Source organism: Thalassophryne amazonica, chromosome 8, assembly GCF_902500255.1.
Source record: "Thalassophryne amazonica chromosome 8, fThaAma1.1, whole genome shotgun sequence".
Lineage (NCBI taxonomy): Eukaryota > Metazoa > Chordata > Actinopteri > Batrachoidiformes > Batrachoididae > Thalassophryne > Thalassophryne amazonica.
Window position 1 is genome coordinate 110,948,225 of NC_047110.1, and position 23,248 is coordinate 110,971,472.

Consider the following 23,248-nt stretch of genomic DNA (forward strand, 5'->3'; position numbering starts at 1 on the left):
AATCTACAGCAATCAGAGATCTTATTGGGCTTCAATATGTTTCTTCACTCATCCAAATGCCATTTTCAGTTTTAAAAAGTAAGATAGTATCCTCAGTATTTAACTTTCTGTTGTGAAAGCAAATGTCTAGTTAAAGGTAGCTTGAACAGTTTTTAACTTACTTTAAAAACTACTGCATGCAACATATCCTCCGTTCTTGAATTTGTTCACAAATTTGCACGAGGTTCATCTCAATACCTGAAACAGATGCACCTACGCAGTGTTGTACAAAGTACTGCAAAGTGATTCCTGAGTGAATGTACAAGTATCTTACCATAAAATTACTTTGGTACAAGTTAAAGTCTCCTTTAGAAATATTACTTGAGTAAAAGTCTTAGGCCCCCATCATACATAGCAAGAATGTGCTGGAAGCATGCCTGACATGGCAAATACTGCCATAATCTGAGGTAGTTGGGAGGAAAAGAGGTGTGGCCAGCTCTGTCAGAATGTACCCAGATTACCACATCCACACCTGCACAATGGCATCCAAAGCGTATGTAGACAGCAGGTGGATGACACAGACTGCTGTCAGACAGCCATAAAAAGCACTGCAGACTGCCCGATCTCCAAATATCTGCATGGCAGACTGGCGTGCTGTTTTCCTCACACGCATGTCCGCGTGTGCGTGTGTGTGGGGCACAAGTGCACTCTGCCCACACGTGTGGAACTCAGCCATGTGTGTAAGTAACATTGCATGGGCCACTAAGCACACGCTGAGCGCACATGCCTGCCACTGAACAAGTGCACAGCTTCGCTCCAAAGTTTCCTGGCAGTGGGCCATGCTGTCCCCTGCATCAGACGCAGCGCCTGTCCAGGGAACTTTCTTTTTTATTGTTTTCCCACTTCAGCAGTACAGTGCAACTCTGGGCACCACAATGGTTGGATTATCACATAGAATTCATTTTTTTCTTTTGGGTTGTGCCAAATTTAAGGAAAAAAAATGCAAGCGTCATCACCACCAACCACTGCAAAGCAACCAAACGTGGCACTTTTTGAGCTCTTGAATCCAAAACGCTGCTTTTACGCACCGCATCTCTGCGGTAATTTTAAATAAAACAAATGCCCATTAAGGCCATTTATACTAGACACAGCCACACCGCTGGCCAGTTTTGTCTGTAAGTGTGTGTTAATTCCAGAAGGAGCCGATCTGTGTATGTGTGCATGTACTGGCATGTGCGCATTTGGAGTCCAAAGTGCAGATGGACCCCTTTTCACCCTCCAATCTCCTCTTCCTCAGCGGAGGTGCAGATTCAACTTTTTTCTTTTTTTTTTGTCTTTTAAACTTGTTTTATGTCAAAGACGGCACTGATGCTGCAGGGTGCGGACGCCTGTGCTGCGGCTGACGAGGCTGTCTCTTCCTGGTACGGCGCAGTGCTGTTTTCGACTCTGCAAACAGGCATTGCCAAATCAAATTAATTCTACTTTTATATTATAGTAATGAGTAATGAAGATGGTTCAGGGAAATGTATTGAAGTAAAACTACACATTTTATTGAGGAAATGTAATGAAGTAAAAGTGAAAGTCACCAGAAATGTAAATAACAAAGTACACATACGTCAAAATTCTACTTAAGTACAGTAACGAAGTATTTCTACTTTGTTACATTAACAACACTGCCCCTACGTACGAGGTCTGTCCGTAAAGTATAGGTCCTTTTTATTTTTTTCAAAAACTATATGGATTTCATTCATATGTTTTTACGTCAGACATGCTTGAACCCTCGTGCGCATGCGTGAGATTTCCACGCCTGTCGGTGACGTCATTCGCCTGTGAGCACTCCTTGTGGGAGGAGTCGTCCAGCCCCTCGTCGGAATTCCTTTGTCTGAGAAGTTGCTGAGAGACTGGCGCTTTGTTTGATCAAAATTTTGAGATTTTGAGGTGATTCTGTCGCTTTAAGGACTTTTCACGGTGCGAGACGTCGCGCAGCGCTCTCAGGCGCCGTCGTCAGCCTGTTTCAAGCTTAAAACCTCCACATTTCAGGCTCTATTGATCCAGGACGTCGTGAGAGAACAGAGAAGTTTCAGAAGAAGTCGGTTTCAGCATTTTATCCGGATATTCCACTGTTAAAGGAGATTTTTTTAATGAAAGACGTGCGGACGGATTGCAGCGTCGGCTCGCAGCCGCCGTGACGCTCCGTCACAGGAAAAACACCTCTGCTGGAAGCCTTAAGGACAAGTTGGAACATCTCCAGCTGATAAACAATTTCTCATATACTCACTCCACTGAAAGCCATCAAAAGCCAACTGGATTTTAACAAATGGTTATCAACACGGAGGTGTTTTTCCTGTGCCGCCGCACCGCGTCGGCTGCGTCCCGACGCGCGGACCCGTCCGCACGTCTTTCATTAAAAAAATCTCCTTTAACAGTGGAATATCCGGATAAAATGCTGAAACCGACTTCTTCTGAAACGTCTCTGTTCTCTCACGATGTCCTGGATCAATAGAGCCTGAAATGTGGAGGTTTTAAGCTTGAAACAGGCTGACGACGGCGCCTGAGAGCGCTGTGCGACGTCTCGCACCGTGAAAAGTCCTTAAAGCGACAGAATCACCTCAAAATCTCTCATCAGCTGTTAAAATTTTCACTGAAAACCAGCTTAATTTTTCGAACCGTGTCCACTTCGATGTGTCTCACAGGTTTAGAAAAAAATTTGATCAAACAAAGCGCCAGTCTCTCAGCAACTTCTCAGACAAAGGAATTCCGACGAGGGGCTGGACGACTCCTCCCACAAGGAGTGCTCACAGGCGAATGACGTCACCGACAGGCATGGAAAAACTCACGCATGCGCACGAGGGTTCAAGCATGTCTGACGTAAAAACATATGAATGAAATCCATATAGTTTTTGAAAAAATAAAAAGGACCTATACTTTACGGACAGCCCTCGTATGTGTTAAAGACATACGTGTTAATCACCGAACCCTCTGTCCAGTGCTGTGACTCCTTGCCCACGAGCTGTCTGAACAGATCAGGTTCCTCAACCAGGAAACCTCTTATAATAAATAAAGATGATAAAACCATTTGTCACCCAGCACACAGTTTGTGTTCAATTTATGTGCCTTCTAGAGAGTGAAGTGGGCTTGGACACGTCTCAAATTCATCTGTGCTGTGTGTTATGCAGCTGACACAAAGATACAACCCTTAAAGTTATTGCTATTAAAGCTGCAACAGAGAACTCAGTTCTGTTCCCAAAGGAGGTACAGCTACAACTCATATATGTCCTTTCTGATCATTCTAAGGGTCCGTTCACACATAGTGCAAATGAAGTACAACTCAGTGCAACTCATGGCAAAACAGCTCGTATGATCAAACCACAAAACATCGAGCCGATGGGCAGGCGTGCAAGATGCCAGTGCAACATTTGTGGTTACACATTGTGCAGCTGCTGCAACAGTTTTGTACACGCAGGAACGCAGCAGCTTTTCACAGCAGCTGCGGAGCTGCTGAAAATAAAAAATAAAATAAAAATTAAATGCCACCCACGGGACTCAAACCCACACCTTCCAAAAGCTCTGATTTCCAGTCAGAAACTGTACCACTGTGCTGCAATCACTGTCCTGTGAAAGCTGCAGGAACCTACCTGGTATGAGGAAGGAGATAGATGTATTTAAAATGAAGTAAACCCACACACCATATAAAAACATTGCATTTATCAAGCGGGCAATACAAATATGAGCCGTCTGTTCTTCTGTAGATGACACATGGTCACAGACATACAGTCATGAAGGGGCCGTTAAATAACCCTGGTTAAATTAAAAGAAAAAAAAGACACAGGATTCAAACCAACATGCTCTAATTACCAGACAGAAACTTTACCACTGTGCTACAATGACTGTCTTGTAACAGGAGCGTGAAATGGCTAAAATCAACAAGCAGATAAACATATTTTCTAAAAAAAAAACAAAACAAAAGCGCTGGGATAACCGACCAAACATGGTTTGGTATGGCGTATTTCTGCTGATACGTGACTGAAAGTGGCGTATTTGTCAAACTGTTGGGTTGTCCTGGTCGTGAGGCGCGCCGCTCACAGCCCTCATGGCCCGACATGTGTGTCCTGTCAGACGTGACATTCAGATTGCCTGCTGCTTGTCCAAACAGACAGCCCATGTATTTTTATGTATTTCCACAGAAGCACACACACGCGTGTGTCTGTCAAAACATGGGACGTGTGCTGCAGCTGTGACGTCCAGAACCGAGATGTCCCAACAGTTGTGAGCAGCCAGCCATGCCCCCTGTCCTGTTAGCCACAGACCAATGAGAGATGCCTTGCCTGCGGTGGGGGGGGGGGGGGGGGAAACACACGCACAGATGTGTTTTTTTTTGGGGGGGGGGTGCAAATGCTGGAATGCCGGTCAACGAATGGCCACGCATTTAAGTGCCAAGCGAGTGGTGTTAGATGTTCGTGCGTGTCACCTGGAATTTGGCCGGCACCTACCGCGAGAGGTGTAATTTGTGGTAATAGTAGCATTGCACAACATAACCAATTGAGAAGGTTTTCAACATGTTCTAATAATTCACGACTTATAGAGTAATATGGAATTTAGTGATGGCTTTGGTTCTTATTTTGTTAATGTATTTTGAAATAAATAATTCCTGCATGAATATGTTGTTGAGTGCTCAGTTATTCTGATGCCATATGATAAAATTAAAATACAATGCAGATTGCAGTGAGTGGTGAGTGATTTCTTTGACCGGATGGAGCAGCGATTGTGCACAGTGCCGTGTAGTAGCTGAGCACTGGGGAGTGGGGGGTGATGAGCACATTTCTGTGAGGTGAACAGCGCCACTGATCACGCTGGCATGTGGCAAACGTAGATGACAATGGACCTGCAGGCCAAACATGCAGATATAGGGAACTACCGCTCTCTGACCAAAAGCATCCTTCTGATTTTCCTCTGCAAAATAAATCCCATGAAGTGAATACTGCGCTCGTCAACAGAAGCCGCTTTAGAGATGTTAACATTTTAGCTTTGTGTAATAGTGTGGTAATATTGAGTGCAGATGTTGGAGCATTTGTGTGGATTTAGCTCCATCTTGTGTCCACAGGATGTCACAGGCTGTACCCGTATTCAGTTGTAATCTGCACTAACTGCCTGTTATCAGTACTATCAGTATCAGGAGTGCTGTTTAATAAATCACGCCAGACCTCCTCACTTCTGGAGTTTGGAAGGTAATCAAGACCACAACCTGGCAACAGCAGACTGGCCTAACTCATTTAAACTTCTGGCTCTTTGTACATTTAATGACAAAGTCGTAAATTATTTATTTATTCATTTTACATATTTCCAAATTGGAGAGTTGTGACAAATATAAAGCCATTGAACTTTGAGCAATCTTATCTTTGAACATCACATTTTTACCCTTATTTTATTCAATGGTAATACTTATAATTATTTAAGACAAAAATAAAAATGTGCTGCGTGCATGTTGAACTCCTCCTCTGAGCTGCTGTCCTCTTTTCATCCCCTGATGGCTTCCTCTGAGCTAATTGGTGAGCGGGCGGCGCGCTTTTCATTAAAAGATTTAACAAGCAGTCAATTAGGGACTTCCTCCCCATCCTGCCGCCAACACACACACACACACACACACACACACACACACACACACACACACACACACACACACACACACACACACACACACCAACTTAATCACAGCCGGTTACCATGGAGACAGTCCAGGATAAAAGTCCCGTCATTGTTTGTGTCCTCAAACAATGCTATAAACACTATAGAGGCATAGATACACGATAGAGACAATATAGATACATTATATGCTATGGAGACATTATAAATACATTATAAGTACATTATAGATACACCATAGAGATGTTATACATATGTTATGTAGATATGTTACAGAGACTTATAGATATGCGATAGAGATGTAATAGATACACTATAGAGACGTTACAGATACACTATGAAGATGTAATAGACACACTATAGAGATAAATAGATATACGATAGAGATGTCACAGATACACTATAGAGATGTAATAGAAACACTATAGAGGCGTTATAGATACACTATAGAGACATTTTAGACACACTATAGAGGCGTTATAGATACACTATAGAGACGCTGTAGATACACTATAGAGACGTTGTAGATACACTATAGAAACGCTGTAGATACACTATAGAGGTGTTGGCGATACACTATAGAATCCTTGTAGATACACTATAGAGGCATTATAGATACACTATAGAGACATTTTAGATACACTATTAGAGGCGTTATAGATACACTATAGAAACGCTGTAGATACACTATAGAGAGGTTGTAGATACACTATAGAAACGCTGTAGATACACTATAGAGGCGTTGTAGATACACTACAGAAACCTTGTAGATACACTATAGAAACGTAGATACACTATAGAGATGTTGTAGATACACTATCAATCAATCAAATCAATTTTATTTATATAGTGCCAAATCACAACAAACAGTTGCTCCAAGGCGCTTTATATTGTAAGGCAAGGCCATACAATAATTACGTAAAAACCCAATGGTCAAAACGACCCCCTGTGAGCAAGCACTTGGCGACAGTGGGAAGGAAAAACTCCCTTTTAACAGGAAGAAACCTCCAGCAGAACCAGGCTCAGGGAGGGGCAGTCTTCTGCTGGGACTTGTTGGGGCTGAGGGAGAGAACCAGGAAAAAGACATGCTGTGGAGGGGAGCAGAGATCAATCACTAATGATTAAATGCAGAGTGGTGCATACAGAGCAAAAAGAGAAAGAAACACTCAGTGCATCATGGGAACCCCCCCAGCAGTCTAAGTCTATAGCAGCATAACTAAGGGATGGTTCAGGGTCACCTGATCCAGCCCTAACTATAAGCTTTAGCAAAAAGGAAAGTTTTAAGCCTAATCTTAAAAGTAGAGAGGGTGTCTGTCTCCCTGATCTGAATTGGGAGCTGGTTCCACAGGAGAGGAGCCTGAAAGCTGAAGGCTCTGCCTCCCATTCTACTCTTACAAACCCTAGGAACTACAAGTAAGCCTGCAGTCTGAGAGCGAAGCGCTCTATTGGGGTGATATGGTACTATGAGGTCCCTAAGATAAGATGGAACCTGATTATTCAAAACCTTATAAGTAAGAAGAAGAATTTTAAATTCTATTCTGGAATTAACAGGAAGCCAATGAAGAGAGGCCAATATGGGTGAGATATGCTCTCTCCTTCTAGTCCCTGTCAGTACTCTAGCTGCAGCATTTTGAATTAACTGAAGGCTTTTCAGGGAACTTTTAGGACAACCTGATAATAATTAATTACAGTAGTCCAGCCTAGAGGAAATAAATGCATGAATTAGTTTTTCAGCATCACTGAGACAAGACCTTTCTAATTTTAGAGATATTGCGTAAATGCAAAAAAGCAGTCCTACATATTTGTTTAATATGCGCTTTGAATGACATATCCTGATCAAAAATGACTCCAAGATTTCTCACAGTATTACTAGAGGTCAGGGTAATGCCATCCAGAGTAAGGATCTGGTTAGACACCATGTTTCTAAGATTTGTGGGGCCAAGTACAATAACTTCAGTTTTATCTGAGTTTAAAAGCAGGAAATTAGAGGTCATCCATGTCTTTATGTCTGTAAGACAATCCTGCAGTTTAGCTAATTGGTGTGTGTCCTCTGGCTTCATGGATAGATAAAGCTGAGTATCATCTGCGTAACAATGAAAATTTAAGCAATGCTGTCTAATAATACTGCCTAAGGGAAGCATGTATAAAGTGAATAAAATTGGTCCTAGCACAGAACCTTGTGGAACTCCATAATTAACCTTAGTCTGTGAAGAAGATTCCCCATTTACATGAACAAATTGTAATCTATTAGATAAATATGATTCAAACCACCGCAGCGCAGTGCCTTTAATACCTATGGCATGCTCTAATCTCTGTAATAAAATTTTATGGTCAACAGTATCAAAAGCAGCACTGAGGTCTAACAGAACAAGCACAGAGATGAGTCCACTGTCTGAGGCCATAAGAAGATCATTTGTAACCTTCACTAATGCTGTTTCTGTACTATGATGAATTCTAAAACCTGACTGAAACTCTTCAAATAGACCATTCCTCTGCAGATGATCAGTTAGCTGTTTTACAACTACCCTTTCAAGAATTTTGAGAGAAAAGGAAGGTTGGAGATTGGCCTATAATTAGCTAAGACAGCTGGGTCAAGTGATGGCTTTTTAAGTAATGGTTTAATTACTGCCACCTTAAAAACCTGTGGTACATAGCCAACTAATAAAGATAGATTGATCATATTTAAGATCGAAGCATTAAATAATGGTAGGGCTTCCTTGAGCAGCCTGGTAGGAATGGGGTCTAATAGACATGTTGATGGTTTGGATGAAGTAACTAATGAAAATAACTCAGACAGAACAATCTGAGAGAAAGAGTCTAACCAAATACCGGCATCATTGAAAGCAGCCAAAGATAACGATACGTCTTTGGGATGGTTATGAGTAATTTTTTCTCTAATAGTGTTGTGTGTTTTGGGGTTTGGCTGGATGTTTTTGTGTTGTTTTCTTTTCTTTGCTCTCCAGGTGGTATGCAAACTGGTTTTTGTCTGTGGAGAAGGTGCTGGCAGAGGAGTCCTTCACCCTCATCAGCATTATTAGCTGCACCTGTGGAGGATGTCCACGTGTAAACTTAAAGACTTTCAGCTGAAGCAGATAATGAGATGGCGTTCTGCATTTAAGCCATGAGTGGTTCAAGCAGAATTGCCGGGAACTCGACCTTGTGACGTTCGTTTGTGAGACGCTGAGGACCGCACCAGGGTTTGACACATCGTGCCTGTGAAGGAGGACGGGTGAGGGACACATGCTGTCAGCACACATCAGAGGTGATTATTGTCTGAATGATCGTAAATAGTAATTTGGTATTTTGTTACGTAGTATATTTGAACATTGATGAGAATTGTGCAGTTTGCTTCTCACTGCCGTGGCGTACGGACTGATGATCCTCCACCTGTTGTGAGAAGCTGCTCATTTACATAAAGCTTAAATTCAGACCTGAATGTGTTGCTGACTTACGTCACCTTTTCCATCCTTCACAGAGTCAGTTTGTCGTGTCCACCTGGGGGGGTGTTTGGCAGTGAATCTGAGTCCAGAAGCGCCGAGGCTTCGATCCTTTTGGGCGCTGGAGAGCGCGCCGTCCTTCACTCCACCAGACAAACCACATATTTATGTTGTGCACTAATTATTGCACTAGAGGGGGAAATAAAATTGTTTTGTTTGTGGAACCGCTTTCTGGTTATTTAGCGCTGGGTTCGGTCAGACGTTGGTCCGCTCCTCAACCTGCGTTTGCACATAACAAATAGTTAAAATTTTATTAGCAAAGAAAGTCATGAAGTCATTACTAGTTAAAGTTAAAGGAATACTCGGTTCAATAGAGCTCTGACTCTTTGTCAGCCTGCCTACAGTGCTGAAAAGAAACCTGGGGTTGTTCTTATTTTCTTCAATTAGTGATGAGTAGTAAGATGTCCTAGCTTTACGGAGGGCTTTTTTATAGAGCAACAGACTCTTTTTCCAGGCTAAGTGAAGATCTTCTAAATTAGTGAGATGCCATTTCCTCTCCAACTTACGGGTTATCTGCTTTAAGCTGCGAGTTTGTGAGTTATACCACAGAGTTAGGCACTTCTGATTTAAAGCTCTCTTTTTCAGAGGAGCTACAGCATCCAAAGTTGTCTTCAATGAGGATGTAAAACTATTCAATCAATCAATCAACTTTTTTCTTGTATAGCGCCAAATCACAACAAACAGTTGCCCCAAGGCGCTCCACATTGCAAGGCAAGGCCATACAATAATTATGAAACACAGTCTACGTCTAAAGCAACATAACCAAGGGATGGTCCAGGGTCACCCGATCCAGCCCTAACTATAAGCCTTAGCGAAAAGGAAAGTTTTAAGCCTAATCTTAAAAGTAGAGAGGGTATCTGTCTCCCTGATCTGAATTGGGAGCTGGTTCCACAGGAGAGGAGCCTGAAAGCTGAAGGCTCTGCCTCCCATTCTACTCTTACAAACCCTAGGAACTACAAGTAAGCCCGCAGTCTGAGAGCGAAGCGCTCTAATGGGGTAATATGGTACTACAAGGTCCCTAAGATAAGATGGGACCTGATTATTCAAAACCTTATAAGTAAGAAGAAGAATTTTAAATTCTATTCTAGCATTAACAGGAAGCCAATGAAGGGAGGCCAACACGGGTGAGATATGCTCTCTCCTGCTAGTCCCCGTCAGTACTCTAGCTGCAGCATTCTGAACCAACTGAAGGCTTTTTAGGGAACTTTTAGGACAACCTGATAATAATGAATTACAATAGTCCAGCCTAGAGGAAATAAATGCATGAATTAGTTTTTCAGCATCACTCTGAGACAAGACCTTTCTGATTTTAGAGATATTGCGTAAATGCAAAAAGGCAGTCCTACATATTTGTTTAATATGCGCTTTGAATGACATATCCTGATCAAAAATAACTCCAAGATTTCTCACAGTATTACTAGAGATCAGGGAAATGCCATCCAGAGTAACGATCTGGTTAGACACCATGCTTCTAAGATTTGTGGGGCCAAGTACAATAACTTCAGTTTTATCTGAGTTTAAAAGCAGGAAATTAGAGGTCATCCATGTCTTTATGTCTGTAAGACAATCCTGCAGTTTAGCTAATTGGTGTGTGTCCTCTGGCTTCATGGATAGATAAAGCTGAGTATCATCTGCGTAACAATGAAAATTTAAGCAATGCTGTCTAATAATACTGCCTAAGGGAAGCATGTATAAAGTGAATAAAATTGGTCATAGCACAGAACCTTGTGGAACTCCATAATTAACCTTAGTCTGTGAAGAAGATTCCCCATTTACATGAACAAATTGTAATCTATTAGATAAATATGATTCAAACCACCGCAGCGTAGTGCCTTTAATACCTATGGCATGCTCTAATCTCTGTAATAAAATTTTATGGTCAACAGTATCAAAAGCAGCACTGAGGTCTAACAGAACAAGCACAGAGATGAGTCCACTGTCTGAGGCCATAAGAAGATCATTTGTAACCTTCACTAATGCTGTTTCTGTACTATGATGAATTCTAAAACCTGACTGAAACTCTTCAAATAGACCATTCCTCTGCAGATGATCAGTTAGCTGTTTTACAACTACCCTTTCAAGAATTTTTGAGAGAAAAGGAAGGTTGGAGATTGGCCTATAATTAGCTAAGACAGCTGGGTCAAGTGATGGCTTTTTAAGTAATGGTTTAATTACTGCCACCTTAAAAACCTGTGGTACATAGCCAACTAATAAAGATAGATTGATCATATTTAAGATCGAAGCATTAAATAATGGTAGGGCTTCCTTGAGCAGCCTGGTAGGAATGGGGTCTAATAGACATGTTGATGGTTTGGATGAAGTAACTAATGAAAATAACTCAGACAGAACAATCTGAGAGAAAGAGTCTAACCAAATACCGGCATCATTGAAAGCAGCCAAAGATAACGATACGTCTTTGGGATGGTTATGAGTAATTTTTTCTCTAATAGTGTTGTGTGTTTGGGGTTTGGCTGGATGTTTTTGTGTTGTTTTCTTTTCTTTGCTCTCCAGGTGGTATGCAAACTGGTTTTTGTCTGTGGAGAAGGTGCTGGCAGAGGAGTCCTTCACCCTCATCAGCATTATTAGCTGCACCTGTGGAGGATGTCCACGTGTAAACTTAAAGACTTTCAGCTGAAGCAGATAATGAGATGGCGTTCTGCATTTAAGCCATGAGTGGTTCAAGCAGAATTGCCGGGAACTCGACCTTGTGACGTTCGTTTGTGAGACGCTGAGGACCGCACCAGGGTTTGACACATCGTGCCTGTGAAGGAGGACGGGTGAGGGACACATGCTGTCAGCACACATCAGAGGTGATTATTGTCTGAATGATCGTAAATAGTAATTTGGTATTTTGTTACGTAGTATATTTGAACATTGATGAGAATTGTGCAGTTTGCTTCTCACTGCCGTGGCGTACGGACTGATGATCCTCCACCTGTTGTGAGAAGCTGCTCATTTACATAAAGCTTAAATTCAGACCTGAATGTGTTGCTGACTTACGTCACCTTTTCCATCCTTCACAGAGTCAGTTTGTCGTGTCCACCTGGGGGGGTGTTGGCAGTGAATCTGAGTCCAGAAGCGCCGAGGCTTCGATCCTTTTGGGCGCTGGAGAGCGCGCCGTCCTTCACTCCACCAGACAAACCACATATTTATGTTGTGCACTAATTATTGCACTAGAGGGGGAAATAAAATTGTTTTGTTTGTGGAACCGCTTTCTGGTTATTTAGCGCTGGGTTCGGTCAGACGTTGGTCCGCTCCTCAACCTGCGTTTGCACATAACAAATAGTTAAAATTTTATTAGCAAAGAAAGTCATGAAGTCATTACTAGTTAAAGTTAAAGGAATACTCGGTTCAATAGAGCTCTGACTCTTTGTCAGCCTGCCTACAGTGCTGAAAAGAAACCTGGGGTTGTTCTTATTTTCTTCAATTAGTGATGAGTAGTAAGATGTCCTAGCTTTACGGAGGGCTTTTTATAGAGCAACAGACTCTTTTTCCAGGCTAAGTGAAGATCTTCTAAATTAGTGAGATGCCATTTCCTCTCCAACTTACGGGTTATCTGCTTTAAGCTGCGAGTTTGTGAGTTATACCACAGAGTTAGGCACTTCTGATTTAAAGCTCTCTTTTTCAGAGGAGCTACAGCATCCAAAGTTGTCTTCAATGAGGATATAAAACTATTCAATCAATCAATCAACTTTTTTCTTGTATAGCGCCAAATCACAACAAACAGTTGCCCCAAGGCGCTCCACATTGCAAGGCAAGGCCATACAATAATTATGAAACACAGTCTACGTCTAAAGCAACATAACCAAGGGATGGTCCAGGGTCACCCGATCCAGCCCTAACTATAAGCCTTAGCGAAAAGGAAAGTTTTAAGCCTAATCTTAAAAGTAGAGAGGGTATCTGTCTCCCTGATCTGAATTGGGAGCTGGTTCCACAGGAGAGGAGCCTGAAAGCTGAAGGCTCTGCCTCCCATTCTACTCTTACAAACCCTAGGAACTACAAGTAAGCCCGCAGTCTGAGAGCGAAGCGCTCTAATGGGGTAATATGGTACTACAAGGTCCCTAAGATAAGATGGGACCTGATTATTCAAAACCTTATAAGTAAGAAGAAGAATTTTAAATTCTATTCTAGCATTAACAGGAAGCCAATGAAGGGAGGCCAACACGGGTGAGATATGCTCTCTCCTGCTAGTCCCCGTCAGTACTCTAGCTGCAGCATTCTGAACCAACTGAAGGCTTTTTAGGGAACTTTTAGGACAACCTGATAATAATGAATTACAATAGTCCAGCCTAGAGGAAATAAATGCATGAATTAGTTTTTCAGCATCACTCTGAGACAAGACCTTTCTGATTTTAGAGATATTGCGTAAATGCAAAAAGGCAGTCCTACATATTTGTTTAATATGCGCTTTGAATGACATATCCTGATCAAAAATAACTCCAAGATTTCTCACAGTATTACTAGAGATCAGGGAAATGCCATCCAGAGTAACGATCTGGTTAGACACCATGCTTCTAAGATTTGTGGGGCCAAGTACAATAACTTCAGTTTTATCTGAGTTTAAAAGCAAGAAATTAGAGGTCATCCATGTCTTTATGTCTGTAAGACAATCCTGCAGTTTAGCTAATTGGTGCGTATCCTCTGGCTTCATGGATAGATAAAGCTGGGTATCATCTGCGTAACAATGAAAATTTAAGCAATACCGTCTAATAATACTGCCCAAGGGAAGCATGTATAAAGTGAATAAAATTGGTCCTAGCACAGAACCTTGTGGAACTCCATAATTAACTTTAGTCTGTGAAGAAGATTCCCCATTTACATGAACAAACTGTAATCTATTAGACAAATATGATTCAAACCACCGCAGCGCAGTGTCTTTAATACCTATGACATGCTCTAATCTCTGTAATAAAATTTTATGGTCAACAGTATCAAAAGCAGCACTGAGGTCCAACAGAACAAGCACAGAGATAAGTCCACTGTCCGAAGCCATAAGAAGATCATTTGTAACCTTCACTAATGCTGTTTCTGTACTATGATGAATTCTAAAACCTGACTGAAACTCTTCAAATAGACCATTCCTCTGCAGGTGATCAGTTAGCTGTTTTACAACTACCCTCTCAAGAATCTTTGAGAGAAAAGGAAGGTTGGAGATTGGCCTATAATTAGCTAAGATAGCTGGGTCAAGTGATGGCTTTTTAAGTAATGGTTTAATTACTGCCACCTTAAAGGCCTGTGGTACATAACCAACTAACAAAGATAGATTGATCATATTTAAGATTGAAGCATTAAATAATGGTAGGACTTCCTTGAGCAGCCTGGCAGGAATGGGGTCTAATAAGCATGTTGATGGTTTGGATGAAGTAACTAATGAAAGTAACTCAGACAGAACAATCGGAGAGAAAGAGTCTAACCAAATACCGGCATCACTGAAAGCAGCCAAAGATAACGATACATCTTTGGGATGGTTATGAGTAATTTTTCTCTAATAGTCAAAATTTTGTTAGCAAAGAAAGTCATGAAGTCATTACTAGTTAAAGTTAATGGAATACTCAGCTCAATAGAGCTCTGACTCTTTGTCAGCCTGGCTACAGTGCTGAAAAGAAACCTGGGGTTGTTCTTATTTTCTTCAATTAGTGATGAGTAGAAAGATGTCCTAGCTTCACGAAGGGCTTTCTTATAGAGCAACAAACTCTTTTTCCAGGCTAAGTGAAGATTTTCTAAATTAGTGAGACGCCATTTCCTCTCCAACTTACGGGTTATCAGCTTTAAGCTACGAGTTTGTGAGTTATACCACGGAGTCAGACACTTCTGATTTAAAGCTCTCTTTTTCAGAGGAGCTCCAGCATCCAAAGTTGTCTTCAATGAGGATGTAAAACTATTGACAAGATACTCTAACTCCCTTACAGAGTTTAGGTAGCTACTCTGCTCTGTGTTGGTATATGACATTAGAGAACATAAAGAAGGAATCATATCCTTAAACCTAGTTACAGCGCTTTCTGAAAGACTTCTAGTGTAATGAAACTTATTCCCCACTGCAGGGTAGTCCATCAGGGTAAATGTAAATGTTATTAAAAAATGATCAGACAAAAGGGAGTTTTCAGGGAATACTGTTAAGTCTTCTATTTCCATACCATAAGTCAGAACAAGATCTAAAATATGATTAAAGTGGTGGGTGGACTCATTTACTTTTTGAGCAAAGCCGATAGAGTCTAATAATAGATTAAATGCAGTGTTGAGGCTGTCATTCTCAGCATCTGTGTGGATGTTAAAATCGCCCACTATAATTATCTTATCTGAGCTAAGCACTAAGTCAGACAAAAGGTCTGAAAATTCACAGAGAAACTCACAGTAACGACCAGGTGGACGATAGATAATAACAAATAAAACTGGTTTTTGGGACTTCCAATTTGGATGGACAAGACTAAGAGACAAGCTTTCAAATGAATTAAAGCTCTGTCTAGGTTTTTGATTAATTAATAAGCTGGAATGGAAGATTGCTGCTAATCCTCCGCCCCGGCCCGTGCTACGAGCATTCTGACAGTTAGTGTGACTCGGGGGTGTTGACTCATTTAAACTAACATATTCATCCTGCTGTAACCAAGTTTCTGTTAGGCAGAATAAATCAATACGTTGATCAATTATTATATCATTTACCAACAGGGACTTAGAAGAAAGAGACCTAATGTTTAATAGACCACATTTAACTGTTTAGTCTGTGGTGCAATTGAAGGTGCTATATTATTTTTTCTTTTTGAATTTTATGCTTAAATAGATTTTGCTAGTTATTGGTGGTCTGGGAGCAGGCACCGTCTCTACGGGGATGGGGTAATAGGGGGATGGCAGGGGGAGAGAAGCTGCAGAGAGGTGTATAAGACCACAGCTCTGCCTCCTGGTCCCAACGCTAGACAGTCACAGTTTGGAGGATCCCAAAAAATTGGCCAGATTTCTAGAAATGAGAGCTGCTCCCTCTAAAGTGGGATGGATGCCGTCTCTCCTAACAAGACCAGGTTTTCCCCAGAAGCTTTGCCAATTATCAATGAAGCCCACCTCATTTTTTGGACACCACTCAGACAGCCAGCAATTCAAGGAGAACATGCGGCTAAACATGTCACTCCCGGTCTGATTGGGGAGGGGCCCAGAGAAAACAACAGAGTCCGACATTGTTTTTGCAAAGTTACACACCGATTCAATGTTAATTTTAGTGACCTCCGATAGGCGTAACCGAGTGTCATTACTGCCGACGTGAATTACAATCTTACCAAATTTACGCTTAGCCTTAGCCAGCAATTTCAAATGTCCTTCGATGTCGCCTGCTCTGGCCCCCGGAAGACAATTGACAATGGTTGCTGGTGTCGCTAACTTCACATTTCTCAAAACAGAGTCGCCAATAACCAGAGTTTGATCCTCGGCGAGTGTATCGTCGAGTGGGGAAAAACGGTTAGAGATGTGAACGGGTTGACGGTGTACACGGGGCTTCTGTTTAGGGCTACGCTTCCTCCTCACAGTCACCCAGTCAGCCTGCCTTCCCGACTGCACGGGGTCTGCCAGGGGGGAACTAACGGCGGCTAAGCTACCTTGGTCCGCACCGACTACAGGGGCCTGGCTAGCTGTAGAATTTTCCACGGTGCGGAGCCGAGCCTCCAATTCGCCCAGCCTGGCCTCCAAAGCTACGAATAAGCTGCACTTATTACAAGTACCGTTACTGCTAAAAGAGGCCGAGGAATAACTAAACATTTCACACCCAGAGCAGAAAAGTACGGGAGAGACAGGAGAAGCCGCCATGCTAAAACGGCTAAGAGCTAGTAGCTACGCTAAGCTAGCGGATTCCCAAACAGGGAATCCGACACTAGACAGGCTGTGGAGCAGCACAGGTAACGCACGACAACAGTGCTAAAATAAAATAAAAATCCACTAGACAGGCTGTGGAGCAGCACAGGTAACGCACAACAACAGTGCTAAAAAATAAAATAAAATAAAAATAAAAATCCACAGGACAGGCTGTGGAGCAGCACAGGCAACGCACGACAACAGTGCTAAAACAAAATAAAATCCACTGGACAGGCTGTGGAGCAGCACAGGCAACGCACGACAACAGTGCTAAAAAATAAAATAAAAATAAAATCCACTGGACAGGCTGTGGAGCAGCACAGACAACGCACGACAACAGTGCTAAAAACAAAATAAAAATCCACTGGACAGGCTGTGGAGCAGCACAGGTAACGCACGACAACAGTGCTAAAATAAAATAAAAATCCACTAGACAGGCTGTGGAGCAGCACAGGTGACGCACAACAGTGCTAAAAAATAAAATAAAATAAAAATCTCGTCAAAACTATTGACGAGATACTCTATCTCACTTACAGAGTTTAGGTAGCTACTCTGCACTGTGTTGGTATATGGCATTAGAGAACATAAGAAGGAATCATATCCTTAAACCTAGTTACAGCGCTTTCTGAAAGACTTCTAGTGTAATGAAACTTATTCCCCACTGCTGGGTAGTCCATCAGTGGTTTCACTACAGAAACATTGTAGATACACTATAGAGGTGTTGTAGATACACTATAGAAACGCTGTAGATACACTATAGAGGTGTTGTAGATACACTATAGAAACGTAGATACACTATAGAGACGTTGTAGATACACTATAGAAACATTGTAGATACACTATAGAGGTGTTGTAGATACACTATAGAAACATTGTAGATACACTATAGAGGCGTTGTAGATACACTATAGAAACATAGATACACTATAGAGACGTTGTAGATACACTATAGAAACATTGTAGATACACTATAGAGGTGTTGTAGATACACTATAGAGGTGTTGTAGATATACTATAGAAACGTTGTAGATACACTATAGAGGTGTTATAGATACACTATAGAGGTGTTGTAGATACACTATAGAAACGTTGTAGATACACTATAGAAACGTTGTATATACACTATAGAGGCATTGTAGATACACTATAGAAATGTTGTAGATACCCATAGAAATGTTGTAGATACACTATAGAGGTGTTGTAGATACACTATAGAAACATTGTAGATACACTATAGAAACATTGTAGATACACTATAGAGGGTGTATAGATACACTATAGAGACACTGTAGATACACTATAGAGGTGTTATAGATACACTATAGAGACATTGTAGATACACTATAGAAACGTTGTATATACACTATAGAGGCATTGTAGATACACTATAGAAACGTTGTAGATACACTATAGAAATGTTGTAGATACACTATAGAGGTGTTGTACATACACTATAGAAACGTTGTAGATACACTATAGAAACATTGTAGATACACTATAGAGGTGTTATAGATACACTATAGAGACATTGTAGATACACTATAGAGGTGTTGTACATATACTATAGAAACGTTGTAGATACACTATAGAGGTGTTATAGATACACTATAGAAATGTTGTAGATACACTATAGAGGTGTTGTAGATACACTATAGAGGTGTTGTAGATACACTATAGAAATGTTGTAGATACACTATAGAGGTGTTATACACTATAGAGACATTGTAGATACACTATAGAGGTGTTGTAGATACACTATAGAAACGTTGTAGATACACTATAGAGGTGTTATAGATACACTATAGAAATGTTGTAGATACACTATAGAGGTGTTGTAGATACACTATAGAGACATTGTAGATACACTATAGAGGTGTTGTAGATACACTATAGAAATGTTGTAGATACACTATAGAGGTGTTATAGATACACTATAGAGACATTGTAGATACACTATAGAGGTGTTGTAGATACACTATAGAAATGTTGTAGATACACTATAGAGGTGTTGTAGATACACTATAGAAATGTTGTAGATACACTATAGAGGTGTTGTAGATACACTATAGAAACGTTGTAGATACACTATAGAAACGTTGTAGATACACTATAGAGGTGTTATAGATACACTATAGAGACATTGTAGATACACTATAGAGGTGTTGTACATACACTATAGAAACGTTGTAGATACACTATAGAGGTGTTATAGATACACTATAGAAATGTTGTAGATACACTATAGAGGTGTTGTAGATACACTATAGAGGTGTTGTAGATACACTATAGAAATGTTGTAGATACACTATAGAGGTGTTATACACTATAGAGACATTGTAGATACACTATAGAGGTGTTGTAGATACACTATAGAAACGTTGTAGATACACAATAGAGGTGTTATAGATACACTACAGAAATGTTGTAGATACACTATAGAGGTGTTGTAGATACACTATAGAGACATTGTAGATACACTATAGAGGTGTTGTAGATACACTATAGAAATGTTGTAGATACACTATAGAGGTGTTATAGATACACTATAGAGACATTGTAGATACACTATAGAGGTGTTGTAGATACACTATAGAAATGTTGTAGATACACTATAGAGGTGTTGTAGATACACTATAGAAATGTTGTAGATACACTATAGAGGTGTTATAGATACACTATAGAGACATTGTAGATACACTATAGAGGTGTTGTAGATACACTATAGAAACGTTGTAGATACACTATAGATGGTGTTATAGATACATTATAGAGACAGTGTAGATACACTATAGAGGTGTTATAGATACACTATAGAAATGTTGTAGATACACTATAGAGGTGTTGTAGATACACTATAGAGACATTGTAGATACACTATAGAGGTGTTGTAGATACACTATAGAAATGTTGTAGATACACTATAGAGGTGTTATAGATACATTATAGAGACATTGTAGATACACTATAGAGGTGTTATAGATACACTATAGAGACATTGTAGATACACTATAGAGGTGTTGTAGATACACTATAGAAATGTTGTAGATACACTATAGAGGTGTTGTAGATACACTATAGAAATGTTGTAGATACACTATAGAGATATTGTAGATACACTATAGAAACGCTGTAGATACACTAGAGACATGATAGATACATTACGGAGACTAGTTAGAGTTGAGTCTGAAAAAGAAATAATGAGGAGCGTCTGATTTCTGTAAAAACTCCTCAGTAAAGTGACTCCAGCAGTCAGACACTCTGAAGTGCTGCACACAGAACCTACGTGCACTTTTTGACTTCAAGCTTCTGGTGGTTATATTTAGCTCGCTCCTTCTTCCTCCGCCGTGCTCTTTTCTCGCCCCGCTCTCCTCCCACTCACTGCTTTCTGCTTTTAAATCTCTTTCATTGCTGTTTACCTCCAACTCCATCATTCTTTCTTGACAGGCTGCTTTGAGTATTTCACAGAAAAAGACAATGGGGTTTGTCACAAAACACGCACACGACCCAACAAGCAAACAAACACAAACAAGCAAACAAACAAATTTTAGAAGATATTCTGCTTTTTTGTCTCACATATTTCTGATTGTGTGCTCTTTATTTGAAGATGAAGCTTTCTACAGGCTAAAATGAAACACTTCCACAAACTGAAGCATTACTGTGGCAATAGACAAACACACCATCTTTATTTTCGTCTTTCTGATTCACCCTGATTCTGTTTTTTTCTCTCTGTTTGAGGTGCGGCTCCATCCAGAGATGGCAGTGGGTGTTTTCTTGTGCAGGCCTTCTGTCTTGTGCACCGACATGGACTCCCAAAATTTCTTGTATAATTTCCTGTATTATCTATTGTTTCTGTGGCATGGCCTCCTTTGAGTCTGGTCTGCTTGAGATTTCTTCCTCAAATCATCAGAGGGAATTGTTCCTTACCATTGTTGCCTGTGTACTTGCTCTGGGGGTTGGTAAGGTTAGACCTTACTTGTGTGAAGCGCCTTGAGGCAACGTTGTTGTGATTTGGTGCTATATAAACGAAAATTCAAAGATATATCAACATTGTCGAATGCTTCTGTCAAGCGACTTCGTGACTCCATAAGCTCTTCCAATGCAACACTTGATCTTAAAGGCTGAGGACTCAGCGACATGAACATCACTGCTGATATAACTGAATCTCTCCACAAGTTCAAAACTTTCACCACATACAGAAAAAAGGTCTGATAGCTAAGCTCAGGAAGTGTCTGAAAGCCTGGACCTTAGTCTTGATCCAGGACCATCACAAAATCAGACACTCAAGTGCTTCACTCATGACACCCAATCTTCAAAGTCAAGGTAAGTAAACCTTTTCTCACCAACAAAGATGTTACTCCACAACCTGAAGAAACACCCAAGCCATGCAAACACTGAACAGAGTAGGACCCAGAACACATCCCTGAGGAACTCCAGCATTCACTGTGATTTAGACTCGTTTTTATTGTCATTCAGTAAAAAAAAATCACAAATGCTGCCACAGAACGAAATATCGATGCATTGCACGAATAGATAAAAACACAGAATAAAAGGTGTGTGATAGTGATAAATACGGTTTAATTTTTTTTTTTTTTTTGATAACTGTCTCTGTATCTGTATGTACACAACATAAAATAAATAAAAAAGGACACAGGATATTACACATATGGAGATGCTACAAAGATAAGTTGCTACCAGATGCCACAGTGTAGTCTATATCCTACATTTTATATTGCACAGTTCTTTCTATTGATTTGTATTTAACTGTCTTATGGTGGTTTGGAAAAGCTGTACCTTAATCTGTGCAGGTTTTTTTTGGGTACAATACTGTCCACCTGAGGGCAGGAGGGAAAAAAAAGTTTGTTGAAGGGGTGTGAAGTGTGTCCCTGATTATCCTTCTTGCCCTGGACAAGCAGCGCTGTTCTGCCAGTTCACCAATGGTTGGCAGCTTGGCCCTAATAATCTTCTCTGCTGCCCTCACAACCCTCCCCAGTGCCTCCCTGTCTGCAAGGCTGCTACTTTCAAGCCACAGAGAGATACTACTGGTTAGTACACTCTCTACTGTTCCTCTATAGAAGGACTTGAGGACAGCTGAGCTCAGATGGGCACTCTTTAACCTGACATCACGCACTGACATCATGAGATTATTCAAAGAATTAAATTGTAATAGTTATGCTGTATACCATTTCTGTTTAGCCAAATTCAAAAGTGGCAGAGTGGTTCACACAGTAAAACAGCAGTACAAGAATACAAGGATGCACTTTAGTCGATATTGCCTAATTTATCTCCCAAAGTGATCATAAACCATTTTCAATGCCATGGTTTGGATTGGCAGCACTGTCTTCTTTTCTTCAGCGACCTGGACATTTGATTAAATATTGTGATTGTACAATGTGGGGCTCCTTTGTATTTATTTTGGTAAATACTGTGTAAATCCTGAGTGGCAGTAATTTGGAGGAGGACTGTAAACGTGAGGTGCAGGAGTGGAGGAGCAGAGCGGAGGACAGATGGGGAGACTGGCAGCGAGAGCTTTTCTGAGTCATTAATCAATCGACATGTTAGGCCTCAAGACAAAATGCAGCTGACGTTAAAGTACTCTGCTGTCAGAGCTGTTTTACCACCGACAGCAGCGAGAGCGACGACTGAGATACAAGGAGGCAGGAGTGAGGTGGGCGTGGGATTACCAAAGAGCACGACGCCGCATTTCATTCATTGTTTGTCTTGTTTTATGACTATGGATGCAGCAAATTAAAGAAGAGGAGAGAGAAAGAAAAGAGCATGCAGCTGGAAGACTTTTGTTTAATTCTAAAGTGAGTGGGTGAGTGGATTTTTTGTTTTAGGATGAAATGGTGAGATGACAGCTGGGTCCAGATGACTGCAACCTTCTCTGAGGTGGATTGATTACATTTTTATTGCTCATTACTTTCTTAGAGCAATTACTCAGAAAGTGTTATGTGTCGACGCGGGTTGAGGAGCGGACCTGCGTCTGACGGAACCCAGCGCTAAAATAACCAGAAAGCGGTTCCAATAACAAAAACAATTTATTTTTTCACCCTCTGGTGCATAATAAAGTGTAGAAACTAAACAGTGTCATTCTGGTGGAGTGAAGGCTGGCACGCTCTCCAGCGCCCAAAAGGATCGAAGCCCGGCGCTTCTGGACTCACTGTTACCGCCAAACACCCCCAGGTGGACACGACAAACCGACTCTCTGCGAAGGATAGAGAGGTGAGGTAAGTCAGCAGTTACAACTAATATCCTTCAAAAGACACACACTATCAGCAACACATTCAGGTCTGTATTTTAAG

At 40.9% G+C, this 23,248-nt stretch overlaps 1 protein-coding gene across 1 annotated transcript in view; it reads right to left on the minus strand.

Annotated features, from left to right (window-relative positions):
• necab2 (N-terminal EF-hand calcium binding protein 2) overlaps positions 1 to 23,248 on the minus strand; it is a 253,736-nt gene that overhangs the window by 73,685 nt on the left and 156,803 nt on the right.